Below are 16,423 nucleotides of genomic sequence, written 5' to 3' on the forward strand. Positions count from 1 at the left end.
CAATAGCCAGGCAATGGAAACATCCAGATGCCCTACTGCAGATGAATGGATACAGAAAATGTGATATATATATATATATATATATATATATATATACACACACACACAACGGAATTCTACATAGCCAACAGACAAGATAAAAACAATGGCATTTGCAGGGAACTGGATGAATCTAGAGCAAATCATGTTGAGTCAAGACCAAAGGAACAAAAGGCGCATGGTATCCTTAATATGTGGCTATTAGATCCAAACAGCAAGGACTCAATATTTGCATACCCAACGCTATGGACATGGTATTGGAAATACAAACATAACTACATAGACATAAAAACCTATGACTCTATAGACATGTTTTATTTCATAAATTAATATGTATCTATGATATACAAACCCTTAGCCTAATTTTGATTATGTTCTAAAAACTAAGTGCCAGTGATTGTATATAGATTCCCTTTTTGAACACTTGTTTGTTGAACATGTCATTTGAAATATGATGTAAAAATCAGTGTTAATAGATTCTTTAATAAAAAAGAGGAAGATACATAAAAAAGAGGAAAAGAAGACAATTTGTAATCCCAATACCAAGTGATAAAGACCTTGAATATTTTCAAGAAAAAAAAAAGTTGGGTATTATCTCATTTTAAGTGAGATACCCTTCTCCAGACCAATCAGGAGGCCAGATGCCAAGCCAAATTAACAAAAACATAGAATATTAATGACTTGGGGAAGGAAGATAGTTCTCAGAAGAAAGTTCTGGGTAGAAAAACTCAAGCTATGACAGGGATCTGCGAGTGTCTCTCTTCTCTTTGCCAAGAACTTGCCTAACTCAACACTTAACTGCAGTTGCTTTGGACCACAAACATTGAAAAGAATGATTTGTAGCAAGGAAGGTAGTCTGGATTCATACCTGCATGGTGACCACTCATCACACCAGTCCATTGAGCACTTGCACTGTAGTGTGGATTGAATTTTTAGTTTTATTTAATTTTGTTTCATTTGAAATTAAAGAGCTGCATATGGCTAATGCCTACTTTATTGGACAGCATAGTCTTAGAGCTTCAGACATGATATGGTAATGTTCAGGCAAGGGCTACTAAAGATTATTTAGTAGATACTTGGTGAGATAACTTAGGTTCCTGGTAGGAAGAGAACAGTAATAATTTGTTCGTTGGTTTCGTGTATATGTTTTTATTTTTATAAAGAAGTACTGGGTCAACCAAAGAATAGAGAGTTTGAATATATAGCTGCTAACTTACTTTTCTCTTACATCTTTTAAGGCTTTTATACCTACACTTCCTTCCCTTTCTTCCATCAATTTCATGCTCTTCTTCCTATACAATCTTGCTATAAGATTCTTACTGTTCATGAGGTCATTGCTATTGGCTAACAGTATGAAGTAGTACACTGCAGTTTTATTTAGTTTAATTTTTTATAGCAAATTCTTTCTAGAGATAGAACCCAGGGACTTACACATGCAAAGAAAGTACTCTACCATCAACCCTACCCCACTGAAACAGATTAGAGGAACCCAATTCTATCTAGTAGATTGGGGCACAAGTTAAGCATTGTTAAACCTCTGTTAAATACTGTTAAACCATTATCGTAAGCATCTCTTTTAAGGTTAGTTTTCTTTTAAATTAGCTTTAAGATGTTGAGTGCTGGGGCAATTTGACTCCCTAATTGACTGCTTTCAGATAATTTCCCTAATGATCTGGCTCCCTTAAGTGGAAGACATCCAGCCAGGCTGCCCTCATGACAACAAGAACTGTTCTGATCACTTCATGATCACCATGAAGAAGCTGCATGACAACTACATCTGCTTGCTGCCAAAGCACAACTCCAGCTGCAGAAGGCACCACCCCATCTATGATGCTTTCACAACAGCTTGCACCACACTTCTTGTCATCAATGCCTTAGCAAATGCTACACCACCTTAGAGTTACTTCTGCTCAGGCCAGAGGGGGAGTACATCCAATATTAATATTAGTATTCCAACAGAAGGCCCACAATTGCTACAAACACAGACTTACTCTTGCAGAAAGCTCTGCCATGATTGGTGCAAACCCCCATGCCGTGCCTCCTTTACTGGCTATATAAACAGCTACTAGATCGTTTTTTGAGCAAGCTGAGTGATACCCACCCAGGGAGGCTATCTCCAAGTGTTCCAGTATTTGGGCCCAATAAAAACTTTGTCTCCAGGAGTTTTTTTTTGTGCCTACTTTTGATTTTCATCATTGGTAGAGTAATACAAAGAGGGTAGGTAGCAGCAGTGGTAAGGTCAACCATAGTGGTGGATGGCAGCAAGGGGACAGCTGAAGAGTTCCAGAGAGCTACTGGATAGAAACAATGCAGACAATAAGGGCTGTAAAGAACCGAAGACAAAGCATTTGGGGCCTTGGTCACTAGAAGGGTCCCTCAGTATGCAAAGCCTTAAGGGCCAACGGTCCCAAAACACTTTGGGCCAAATGCTATAATACTAGCCATTATAGGGCTGAGGACATCCCACATCTTCAAGTTCTTTTGTACTATCAAGTATTGCCTGTTGCCTGCTACCCCTGCCCACCATGACTGGAAGCTGAGGTTGACAGTAGCTGCCAAGTGTCAGTGCTGCTGGTGACAGACGTTTAGAGCAGGAAGCCTGCAACCTGAATGCCAAGGACTGTAAATCTCTGCTTGTAAGGCCTGGAGCCATCGGCCCCTACCTCTCTGGATCTGGAACTATATATCTTTGGGTCTGCCATCCCAGTCCCTCTGCAGGCCTTATACACTCAGAGATCCAGGAGTTGCCAATACTAAAGGTTCTCCTGACATAACCATAATTTCTACCTGGGTAAAGAAAAGGACCCCAACCATCTGATCAGTAACAACTATAATATAGCATGGAAGAGTGAACATAGCTTCTAAATATATGCCCCAATTTAACACAAAATAATCAACAAGTACTGCTTGCTAGGAATATAAGATCCTGTCACTAAACATTCTTATTCATAACTAAGAAGTGTATTAATTTGTTCTAAGTAGGAGCACTTGATTGTATTTACAACTTTTCCTCCCCACAGCTAAATGTTTCCATGATAATGAAAAGTGATATCACCATAACAATTTTCACACAAAGGTTAAAAAATGCCATAAACTTTTTTAAATAACATAAATATATGATCTGTAGTCCATGTCTCCAGTTATATGGAAAGCAGGAAGAAACTTTTGGAAGCACTCATATATATATATATGAAGGAAATTAATTTCTATGACAAAAAATTATAATCCAAGTTAGATAACAAAAAATAAGCCAGTCATAGCTCTAGACTATGTAGCTATAAATACATGGGCCCAACTCACAGCACAAATTCTATGAGGGTCACTAAAGCTTTATTGCTTATATTCATCTAATACAAGAATGTTGACCATAATTATTTGTATAAAAGTAGAGTCTCAATAGATCTCAGATTTTTTTGTGGGTCATGGGGCTTGAACTCTGGGCTTGGGTGCTGTCCCTGAGCTCTTCAGATCAAAGCTACTGCCCTACCCCAGAGCCACAGCCACATTTCCCTTTTCCTAGTAATTAATTGGAGAGAAGAGTTTTGCATTCTTCAGTGGCTGGGCTGGCTTTGAACCACGATTCTCAGCTCTCGGCCTCCTGAGTAGGTAGGATTACAGGTGTGAGCCATTGCACCCAGCTCAATAGATCTCTTCATGGATAAATTGTAGTTGGTCAACTTGCTGTGAATCCCTTGTATTAGTAGTTCTTAAATGTTGATGTGTATAAAATTTTGATGTGTATCTGTGCATCAGATAGTCATTGATGACTGTAAAAAAATGAACGAGGAATTTTTCATCTAGACTAGCATCTCTCATTGTTATCTCCCTAGTAATTCTTTTTCTTAATGCAGAATTTCTTTTGACTTAATTATTTACTTGCTCTTATGGATGAAAAGAAATAGTTAACATGGTATGATAGGTCATATTATTTTCAGAAGAAGGTATTGAAGAATTATGGGATATCTCTTGAGGATTTAGAAAGTTAAACCTCAATCAACTCTAGAACAATGATTTGTAGGAGTATAATTTTTTTTTATTTGAAACGATAAATTTCAAATGGAAATTCCTAAACTTGGAAGCTTAGGAATTGTGTTACTCTAAATGCAACATGCTTCTTCAATTGTTATGTTATAGCTGGGTGTGATAGTACATGCCTGCTGTCCCAGCACATGGATGACTGGACCAAGATCATCTCCAATCAGAGGACAACCTGAGTCCCATAATGATTATAAATAACAGGCCAGTTTGAGCAACAAAGTAAGACTGCCTCGGAAACTAAACTAAAATAATTAAGAAATGAAAATGAATTTTAATGATTTTTTTCTTAAATACTGCAAAAACTAATGTTTAAAATGTTGTTTTCTAGCTGGGTGCAGTGACTCATGCCTCTAATTCTAGCCACTCAGGAGGCCTGAGATTTGAGGACTGTGGTTTAGAGCCAGCCCAGCAGAAAAGTCTCCATGAGATTCTCATCTCCAATTAACCACTCAAAAACTGGAAGTTGAACTGTGGCTCAAAGTGGTAGAGCACTATCCTTGAGCAAAAAAAAAAAAACCTCAGGGACAGTGCCCATGCCTGAGTTGATGTCCCACAGTCAACAGCAATGAAAAATGGCATTTTCTAGTAATATCTAGTAACTAAGTAATCTAATTTCTTTTCTGCATGTTTTGTTTAGATTTCAATAGAAAATATGACGCATAGTAGATATACTTGCTAAAATAATAAATACCAATTCTATTTCTTTCTCTTCTTTGCATCCACTGTTACTAATTTGGGGACAGAGAAGTGGACAGGGAATGAGTTCTATTCAAGATATTAAGTCCTCTTCCTTTTGCACTCAGACTCCTCCCCCAACCAAAATATGCTCAATTGAATGCATTCTTATATTACTAAATAGTGATCAAATTAAGTTCAATATTGTTTGAGTACTAAATTTAAAGCTCAGTCTAGGCTATATTAAATATATTTCCCTTTGTAATGCTTGCATCAAATCTCCCCTGGGCTATAAATCTAAACCTTTTAAGCATCTGTTGCTTTCATTTGGCTAATGGCAATCTCCACTTGGGTGTTAGTTACCTTTTAAGTACTATCACTGATACCTGAGCAAACAAACAAAGAGTAAAGGATGCATTTGAGCTCCTGATTTTAAACGTTCCAGCCTGTGATCAACTGTCCTTGTTGCTTTTGGCATCCCAGTGGAGAGCTCGTTAAACAAAGGCTGCTATTGAAAGAAAACAGAGAGAGAAATCCAAGAATAAGGAAGATTTATTGAAATTTTGAAGATATGATTGTTGAAACAAACCATTTGTTAGGAAGGATGGAAATAGCTCCCACACTCTGGAAACAGTTTGGCAGGTTCATAAAAAGTTAAACATACAGCTACCATATGACACAGTCATTCTCCATCTAGATATCTGTTCAAGAGAAAGCATATGTCCATGCAAAGATTTGTACAAAAGTATTCATGGCAGTTTTATTTGAAGTTGCCCCAAACTGGAAACATTTCAAATGTTCATCAACAATGCCTGGATAAATACACTGTAGCATGTCCAATAATTAAAAGGAATATATCTAGGGATGCCCACAACATCAAGGATGAATCATAGAAAATTTTGCCAAGTCAAAAACAAAAAAAAAGAGAAAGAAAACATATACTCTAATCCCTCGTATGTAAGTATGAAATACAAATTATCTACAGTGAAAGACAATGGCTCAAGGGTTGTGTGGGGAGAAGAGGTAAGCAGGATTAGGAAAGACAGGAGAACTTCCTTGAGGGGTGGGGATGATTTCATTGGTTTATTATATAACTCAAAATTTACCATACCATGCTTGAAGGGTATGCAAGTTATTGTTTTCAGTTATGCCTCAATAACATACATTGAGAAAACAGAAAAGAAGAAAAAGACAAACAAATGGAAAACAAGAGATAATATTAAAACTTACCCATCAATCCTGAACATCTAGTGGTTAGCTGGTAAATGTTCCAGAGGGAAAGAACAAAGAAGAGTATGACCAAACTAATGTATTTCCCAGATCTCTTCTTTAAAAGTCTCAAGTGCTATCATCTCAGCTCCTCAGGAGGCTGAGAACTGAGGACTGTGTTTGGAAACGAGCCCATGCATGAAAGTCCAGGAGACTTTTATCAACAGTTAACTTCCAAAAGGACAGGAGTGGAACTGTGGCTCAAGTGGTAAAGTGTTAGCCTTGAGAGAGAAAAAAACAAAAGCTCATGGACAGTGAGTACCGAGGCCTTGAGTTCAAGCCCCAAGATGAGCACTGAAAAAAGAAAGAAAAGAAGAAAAAAGAGAGTGTCCAGGCTTGAGATGGAAAGAACATTTGCAAGAAAGCGAAAGCACACTGTCAGCCCCCATGGATTTTAGATAACGGAAGTTTCTGAACACTTGCAGAAATATAAAAACACAAAATCAAAACTGAAAAAAAAAAAAACCAGCTCCAAGAATGAGGTTCCAATTGGCTTCCGCAATCTCAATAACAAAGTGGGTGTGAGAACAGAAGAGTAAAGGGGTGATGGAGCCTGGAGGGAACCATGATTACAAACCAGACTCAATCTGGAATGGAAAAAATAAGTCATTTCACGAACACGTGGGCTTTTAAAATCTGTTCTCATTCTCATGTATTCTTTAACATTTCTAAACAATAAGATAGCCTATAAGACAGGAAAGAGATCCAAGGAAAAGGTAACTATAGGGTCCACACCTTTGTAAGATCAACCAGCTGGTTGCCAGAGGCTCACACTTCTAATCCTAGATACTCAGGAGGCTACAGGAGGGAGAAGGAAAGGAGGAGGGAGAAGGGGGAGAGAGGAAGGGAGAAGAGGGAGAGGAAGAAGAGAGAGAGAAAGAAAAAGGAGAAGGAGAGCGAGAGAGGGAGGGAGAAGAGGGAAAAGGAGAAGGTTTTTAAGACATAATACTTTGGAGTGGATTTATACTAAATTACTAACAGTTCTTCCCTTTGGGAGCCAAAAACATTTCTTTATTCATATTCCTCATTTCTTTATTCATATTTAATTGTATTTTACATTTTAGTTGTGGTACTGGGAATCAAAATCAAGGCCTTGCACATGCTAGGCAAACATTCAACCACTGAATCGTGATATCTCTAGTCCCCATGTTTTATAATTTAGCTATCTAAGGCTTTTGGACTTTTCACACGTAATTTTAATGCCATTTCAGATTATGCAATTATATTCTGAAAATCAAGGTGACAATAGTTCTCTCCTTTCTCCAAAGCCACTCCCATCAAGGGTGACTATTCTTGTTACATTTTTGTGTTTACATATGTTGCAGATTTTGAGTACCTCCTTATAACTAAGTGGGTCCTAAACTGAACCCCCAATTAGTAACCCTATTTCACTTACCTTCCTGGATCCCTTTCACTGAGGGCACTCAAATGGAGACTTCCTCAAGTAGAATCGCTTTAAGCTGGACATTACAACCCAGCCTAAGGGTCAAGGCTTATTTTCAACCCATCATGGTGCGCTCTCTCTCTCTCTTCCTCCCCCTCCTCCTCCTCTCCCCTCTCCCTCCTCCTCCTCCTCCTCTTCTCCTTCTTCTTCTTCCATCCTCTCCTCTTCATTTCTCTTCTTGTTTCCTGGAAAGGGTTTTTCTGCTGTCTTCTAGGGATCATTTCCTTTTAAGTCACCTCCTTTGATGTCTGAGGTTTAGTTACACAATCATAGCTGAAGCTCTGTTTTCTCCAAATTTTCTGTGTAGGTCTTTCCTATTGGAGCTTGTAACTGGTGAGTCGTGTAATATTCTAAACTGCATCTCCATAGTTGTCAAAATCTCATCTAGAAAAAAATTGGACAAGGATCCCGGGACCAAAGGAAACCATAAGCATGCACACTTCTAGACTATGACCCTCCTGCCTCTGCCATCTAGGTGCTAGGATCACATGCATGAACCATCACTGCCACTTTAAATCTAGTGTTAATATTCTTAATTCTCTCAATATGGCAACACGTCATATAATTACCATTTATTAAATATGAGTGTATATGTATAAATAGTCCTTTGAGCAGAATATATAATTTTTCTAACAATTACATTCTGTACAAGGTTTAAATGGCCAATTCCTGCACTAATCTACAAGAGATATGTTCTCAGCCTATGCAAAACCATCAAACAGACCGGATAAAAATGCTGTCCAGAACCGTACTCTACGTCTGCTGCACTTTCATATTTGAGGGGTGGAGAGAGAGAAAGAGACCATTTGAATCTTGTTCTCTTTAAGTGTTTCACTTACTTAATCCGTAGTCCTGACCTTGTTGGGAGCTGTCTCTAGCGTCTCTGGGTCACTGCCATGCCCTTCTCTCTGAGCACCAAGCCTGTCTTCTCATCAGTAAAAGTGTATTTAGTTAATATTAAATTCCAAATGAAGGCCTCTAGTAAGTGAATGAACAGAATAGAGGAAAATCTAGGACATAAATAGCACAGGTGGATGGACCTGGAGTTTTAATGAAACTCAGTGTCTATCAAGACTGCCTACAGAAACCATTAATGTGGCTCTAGGTTGTAATTTTAGATCCCTTAAAGAAAGCAGTGATCCCACTCCTCTCTGCCCTGGTAAGAAAATCCCCATGTGAAATCGGCAGCAAAAATCTCTAATTATATCCTAGGAGAAAAAAAAAAAAAGAGTAAAAGGCTGATAATGTTTCATCTGAAGAAGAAATGACTCAGGGACTCCACGATCATTGTTTTTCAAATATTCAAATAGCTGCCAGGCTTAAAAAAAAAAAAGGATTGGATTTACACTGTGTAGTCAAAAGGAGGAGAGCCAACACCAATGGGTGGCAGCTGCAGAAACAGATCCAAGCTTGTGATTGGTCCTAGTGCCAAGATAGTTATTGTTATGAATGGTCTCTCTTGGTTTTGTGTGTCTGAGTGGTTTTTAACCACAATAGGCCAGTGTGCAATCATATCCTACATGTAATCTCTATTGGAACAAAATTCTACTAACAGACCTAGTCAATAAACACATTAGTTGAGCGGCATATTTGGGAAGCTGCTGTCTCTTTTCTCTCCTCATTCTTGGTGCCATCTTTTGGTAGGCTTTCCATTTATTTTGCTTTGAGGGATTCCACACCCATTTGATTTCCATAGCTCCCTTTTAGTAAATTAAATCCCGTTGGCTGTCTCTATAAATTTAATAATCAATATTATAATTAATATTGTATGGCTTCTTGCAATTGGGGGTCAATAACCAGTCTATCTGTCTAACAACCCCATTATCTCGCTGGTCTTGATGAACCTAGGGTTGTGTCCATATCAGCCCTCGCCTACAGAAAAGAGCCTTCATGGTGATGTTAAGACCTGGGTCATTGACACATTCCTGACTTTGGCTTTAGGTCCTCCTATTGAAAGCTCTCCTGAGCTTTCTGACATCACATAACACATATTCCAACGTGTTCAGCTCTCCAAGCCTTCAACTTTCTTCTGCCATCACCTGTCCAGCTATTCAAGTATTTCCATCACATAATATGAGCCATTACTTTCTTCTGGTTTCTGAAGGCTATTTCCCCTTCTAATTGTAGGTGTTACTGAATCAACAAACTCTTGCTTATTTAGTCTTATTTTCTACTATCCTGGCTCCTGCAAGTATAAGCAACTTCTTGAAGCTTCTTTAAAGCCTAACCTCTTTCCTTCCTTTTTCTGATGTAGTATATCCAAAGCTGAGCATGTTGGGATTGAAGCTTATTGATTAACCTAGTAGCCAGGAGATACAGAAGAGTAGCTTTTCATGGGATACCTCTTCCCTTGTGGGAAAGACTACAAAACCTTTCCACAAGGCAGACATTTTAGCTCCTAAAAGCTGTCAGTGCGACAGGGAGCATGGCCTAGTGGTAAAGTGTTTGCCTAGCATGCGTGAAGCCCTGGGTTCAATTCCTTGGTACCACGTACACAGAAAAAGCTGCAAGTGGTGCTGTGGCTCAAGTGGTAGAGCTCTAGCCTTCAGAAAGCCCACTGACAGAGTTCAGGCCCTGAGTTCAAGCCTGGTAAAAATAAAAGCTGTCAGCTATTTTGGTATATCTGACACTTTTCAGTTCTCTTTATGAATTTTTTTCCAGATATGTTTCCATAAAACATTGGTGCTACTAAAAATTCTGCCCAACTTAGCTATTTTATAAAAGAAATTCTTTAAAACACCATGAAGGTAAGAGAGAAGAAAATATGAGTCGTTCAATAATATAACAAAATATAATTATACTATTGTTCTCCTTCACACATTCTTTAAAAGACGCAGAATTATGTAAGCAATGATCATTGTAAAACACATCATAAATGTACATTCATTGTTCATAAAAAATTTCAAATTACCTGAATGCTTTTCCACCTGCTCTTAACATAAACTATAATCTACAAATTAAGATATTCTTGAAAGAATGTCTTTATCAGTTTCTCTTAGCAATTTATAGACTCCAAGAAAATGGGAGAATGTGTGTGCCAAGTATTCCCTATTTTCTTCATCCTGCAACTTTCACAGCTCTCCAGCAAATATACCTATAAATAGGAGACGACATACAAGTACGATGTTTTGCCGTGGAAATAATGAACCAAAATCCACCCCACTGTGTAGTCACAGGGGATTGTGACAATCTGTCTTCCAAATATGTGCAGAAGTATTTTGAGACAAGGATAAAATATCAGAAAGGCTTCCATCATATTAATTGGCTCTATATCCCTGGTCCTCAAGTTCTACTTCACTTTCCAATGAAATAGTCCTACTAATGACAACCTGAACAAAAGCACATCATTATTTTTCCTGTTGATCATGGTCCTTTCACTGGTATGAGCCCTAGACTATGTGCAGATGTGATCTGGGTTTCTATGTTGGGAATAATAGCTGCCATTTATTGAAAACCTGGCATATTTCACATCAGTTATCTCCCAACACTGCATGGCTATTGTTACTGCTTATTTTACTAATGAGGAAATGAAAGATCAGCAAAACCGAATAACCTACTTGCTAGAAGCCTGGCTAACTTACAAAAGCATGTGCCCTTAATTTCTCTACAGCATTGCTAAAATAAATTGAGTTGGTCATTTTTTTTCAATAGATTTCTTCCTGCTTAGAATTAAGCTTCCTCAATTATGAATCAAATTTCGTCTCACACAGATAAACAAGAAATGGGGGGAAGTCGGGCTCTAGTGGCTCATGCCTCTAATCCTAGCTATTCAGGAGGTTGAGATTTGAGAATTGCAGTTCAAACCCAGCCCAGGCAGGAAAAGTCTGTGAGACTCATCTCCAATTAACCACTGAAAAACTGCAAGTAGACCTGTGGCTCAAATGGTTCAGTGTTAGCCTTCGGCCAAAAATCCCAGCAAGAGCACAAAGCACTGAGTTCAAGCCCTTGTACCAGCAATGAATTAACTAAATAAAAACCAATAGCAGTCCATTTTCTCAGGAAATGTCTGAGTAGCTTTTCTTGAAGTATAAGCCACATGGAAAATTGATGAGTATTTTATTTTTCTTTGCATAATTTTTCATAAAAACTAAGTGACTTTATTTTATTCAGTGGAAAAGAAATGTAAAATATGCTGATTTTTGGTGCCATTGTTGCTTCTGAATTCTGAACTGGCCTCGGGATAGTGAGGCAAATTGACACGTTAAAGCTAAAAACTAGGTGAAAATACCTAACAGAAATGTATTGACAATACTCTTGGGGTGTTGCTAACCAGTGTCTCTGTGTTAGGCTATTTTTTTAGGAAGTGTACCCTGAAAACATTCTTATATCCTGTTTTGATTTGGCTTCAAGCTTATGGGAATTAAAACAATGTCAGTTCCTCTAGCTATAGCTTTTGCTCAGAATCAGCCCTCCACCATTCCCAAATCAATTTCTACCCACCTGAATCTCTGCATATCCCAAAGCCAGGCATTGCTAGTTTAGTGTCTTGCTGGAATTGCTTATAGAAGAGTACCATGGGGGAGAGAAACAGAGGGAGAAAGTAACCTATCATGAGCTAGTGCCTGCGGCCTAAGGATCAGTTTCTTGAACTGGTATGAAATCTGGAGTCCTAATTAAAGTAAGAAGAGTTTGATCTTCACATACTTTCATTCAGCTAGCCATTGGCCACATTCCTGGCAAGTTACATAGCCTTGAGTTAGGTAGTTCTAAACAGTTGAGGGCACTTCCCAGAGGGATTGCGGTTATGACTCACTAAGAGCAGAGGCTCCCAGCTCTGGCCCTGCAGAGGAAATCTAACTAGAGCAGTCCAGATTCCAATACCTTTCACTCCTGGCCTCACTGATTCATTTGCTTCTTCACTAAGCATCTTAGCAATAGCTTCTCCAGATTTTTTAATGAGGTATGGAGTTGTGAAATAACTGCCTTGAAGGGTTAAAAAAGAAAGAAAAAAGAACCCCTCTAAGGTATTATGAAGTTAACCACAGGAAGGAATGCTAGCATTTGTTCCTCTCCAGGGGAACAAACAGAATAGATGTAATTATAACATTGATTTGTTATTGCATTGCCTTATGCGATTGGAGGCTGGATAATTTAACAGTGGCTGTCTGCATATTAAAGAGACAGAGAACCCAGTAGCTGCTCCATCCAAGGAGCTGAAAGCCTCAGAGCAAGAACTAATGATGCAGCCCCAGTTCCAGGCTGAAGGCCTGGAAGCCTCCATGACACACTGGCTTGAGTCAGCCTTGAAAGTCTACAGTGTGATGACAACAGCAATAGATGCCACTGGTCCAGAGAATGGAGTGTACACTCCCTCATGTGTTTCCTCCTTTTTCGACTCTTATTTTGTCTGAGCCTCCAGCCTACTGAATGATGCTGTCCACACCTGGGGAAAGTCTTTCCCCCTCAGTTACTGTCCCACCAGCCAATCATCTCTAGAATGCTTTTACAGACACACCCAGAATCTCTTAGGTATCTCTCTATCTACTCTAACAATCAAGATTAACCATCCCACCTCCAGGCCTGGAGGAAATCAAGTAAGGGGGAGGTGACTAAATCGTGGAACTAAAGAGGAGATAATCTAAGGAGTGACAAACATGATGAAGATAGTTAGGAGGAAGGGCTAACTAGGGTCTGAACCTCCAAAAAGAAAAAAATATATATATATAGGACCAGTTGGCTAATGCTGGAATCTTTGAAGGTAGTGTCATGGAATTTACTCTGTGTGCACGGAAAGCCAGCATAGCAACCTGAATTTATCCTCTACTATGGGAAGAAGCTGCTGCTGCCAGGGCAAGGAAATACAGGGATGATGTTTATAAGAAGTTAGCACACAGGAAGTCTATTCTCCCTCCTTCAGGCTCCAGTATTCTTCTTTTAGTGTTCTTGTTCACAGAGCCCAACACACAGCCAGCTGGAAAAGCAGAATGCAGTTTGCAGAGTTCCAGCTCCAGCACCAAAAAGCTAAGTGCAAATGACTGGGTTTGGAGCTAAAAGAAAATGACTTAATAACAAGTACAGAATTCATGGGAAGCATTCCGGACTTATTAGGGAAAGTATTTCAGTGAGGACACAGGTTTTGAAATCAGACTCAATACAAGTTCCACTCTGCCACTTTCTGGTAATGTAAATTCAGTGGTTGTCTGAATTTCCAGTATGTCAGTTTAGTTTCCTCACCTGTAAAATGAAGTTATTATATGCCTCACGGGGTTGTTTTGAAAGATCCTGTCCATAAAATTCATAGTTGCTTAGCAAATAATTTATGACTACTACCACAGAGAAGATAAAGGGCAAGGAGATGCGTGGGAGACAGTTGTATTAGCAAAGGACATACACTCTATGCTAGAATGGTTGGATAGCTGGGTGGCAGTAGCTTATACCTATAATCCTAACTACTCAGGAGGTTGAGATCTGAAGATTGCAGGTTTGAAGCCAACCCAGGCAGGAAAGTCTGTGAGATTCTTATCAAAAATTACAAAAAAAATCGGAACACAGAGCTCTGGCTCAAGTAGTAGAGTGCTAATCTTAAGTAAAAAGATCAGGAACAGTACCCAGGCCCTGAGTTCAAGCCCCAAGACTGGCACTAATACCATTACCACTAATAATAATAATAGGAAAAATAGATATAAATTCTTTTTAAAAATATATTTTAAAACTCAAGGGCTGTATATCATGCTGTTTCCCATCAGAGATGAAGGAAAGAGAGACTTTAGTGATAACACACAATTTACATGGAAATGCCTGAAGCTAGGTAATTGCAAAATCACATTAAAACTTTCTAATAGAAGGGGGGGAAACAAGATAAGGGTGGGGACCGGGGGGAGGGAAATGGGGACCAAGACATGAGAAAAGGTATCAATGTATGTGAAGTAATGCACCTTCCATCTGGCGAATGTAATGTAACCCTTCTATTAATTACAATAAAAATATATGGAAAAAAAACTTTGTAACAGCTTTGTGCCAGGCTTCAAAAATAACTCCAGTAATCATAGACACGTATGCCAAACAAATCAAAGCATTTGATTCAAATCTAGGGAAACATCAATTATTCATTCAGTACCTTTTCCTCAGTGCAGCTGAGGAAAATATATAATGAGAATGTATGATGTACAGTGCTGGTGGTATGGGATGTAAGTACAGATGTTTATAAAAACAACACAGAACCTTATCAAAGACGTTTTGATGCTTATTACTTTTTGATTCAGTCACTTACAAGTGAAATTCGATAAGAGGAAGTCAGCAAGGTAACACCTTTATAACAGTATCTGATCATTTTAGCGGCAGTTACTACAGAGTTCATTGATACTTCAGACATCCTGGCTTCATCCAGAATGTCATGCCGGATGTACTGATGTTCATATTTTTTTTTGCCAGTCCTGGGCTTGGGCTCAGGGCCCGAGCCCTGTCCTTGGACTTTCTCAAGGCTAGAGCTCTACCACTAGAACCTCAGCACCACTTCCAGCTTTTTTCTATGTATGTGGTACTGAGGAATCAAACCTGGGTCTTCATGTATGTTAGGCAAGCACTCTACCACTAGGCCAAACTCCCAGCCCCTGATGTTCATATTTTTTGCTCTGAGCACTGCCAATGAAAGACAGGCACTGGGTTAAGTGAGGCGACCCATGCCCAGTCCTAGATGCTAACAGAAGGTACACAGCCTCCAGCTCCTGCTTTGATTCATCACTCCCAGTAACACATAAATCACATGACTTCTCTCCACTAAATTACATACTCCTCTAGAAACAGCATAGGAAACCCACTTGAAAGAAAAGAATCCCTGGGCTGGGAGTGTGGCCAACTGACAGAGTGCTTGCCTAGCATGCACAGAGCCCTGGGTACTGCATACACAGAAAAAGCCAGAAGTATTGCTGTGGCTCAAGTGGTAGAGTGCAAGCTTTGAGCAAAAGAAGCTCAGAGACAGTGCCCAGGCACTGTTCAAGCCTCAGGACTGGCAAAAGACAAGATAAGAAAAGAGAGAAAGAGAGGGGGGGGGGAGGAGGGAGGGAGTGAGAGGAAGAAAAGGAAAAGGAAAAGAAAAAGAAAAAGAAAAAGAAAAAGAAAAAGAAAAAGAAAAAACTCCCTGAACAACTCAGTCTACAAACCTAATTCTAGCCATCAGCTTGCCCTGGGCATTCTCTCTCCCCCTCCCTCCCTCCCTCCTTCCCTCCCTCCCTCCCTCTCCCCTCTCCCCCCCCCCACTGAGTTTCCTTCTGCTTCTTGTTCCTAGCTTTAGCAACATGTTTTTTTGCAGCTAACAAGACGACCAGCTTCAACACAGCCAGTTTCAACACAGCATGGAATCCTCTATCAAAGCTCCATCTTGATACACTGTGACCATCTTCCAGTTGTTCTTTGCAGATCTCTGTTGATGCTTAGGAAAAAAGTAGGTCAAAGGGGTAGAAACTCCTGTAGCCATCATTTGGTATTGCCCAAATCATGCCACTCCAATCATGTGTTGTCATGACAGTTTAAATACCACCAAATTGTACTGATAAGATTGAAATATACACAGCTTACTTCCCCTTCTAGCCTTGCTTCATGTTTACATCCTCCATGCCCTGTCCCTTGTCCACAAAATTCTCTGTGACCTCTTTATACTATCAGAAAAGCACTATCTCTAGTTTGGGTAATTCTACACATTGTTGCAATTACTGTTTTGGAGTTAGGACTCATGATTTCATACCCCTCTCTACTATGAGCATCCAGTAGCGACACATGTTAGATTTTGTCTGTGTGTGTGTGTGTATGTGTGTGTGTATGTCTGTGTCTGTGTCTGTGTGTGTGTGTGTATGCGCACATGTGCCTATGCATGGATGCACTCAGTTCACATTAGAGCATTAATGTTTATTGAATATTTAATGAATTTAACTCAACTTCAGCTTCCAGTTACTCTTGGTAATATAAGGGATAGAACCTAAGACTGACATAGAATTTGACAATTCTGAAATCCAAGCTCTTCGA

The sequence above is a fragment of the Megascapheus bottae genome, chromosome 10 (assembly GCF_031878675.1).
Source record: "Megascapheus bottae isolate mThoBot1 chromosome 10, mThoBot2.hap1, whole genome shotgun sequence".
In the NCBI taxonomy this organism is placed as follows: domain Eukaryota; kingdom Metazoa; phylum Chordata; class Mammalia; order Rodentia; family Geomyidae; genus Megascapheus; species Megascapheus bottae.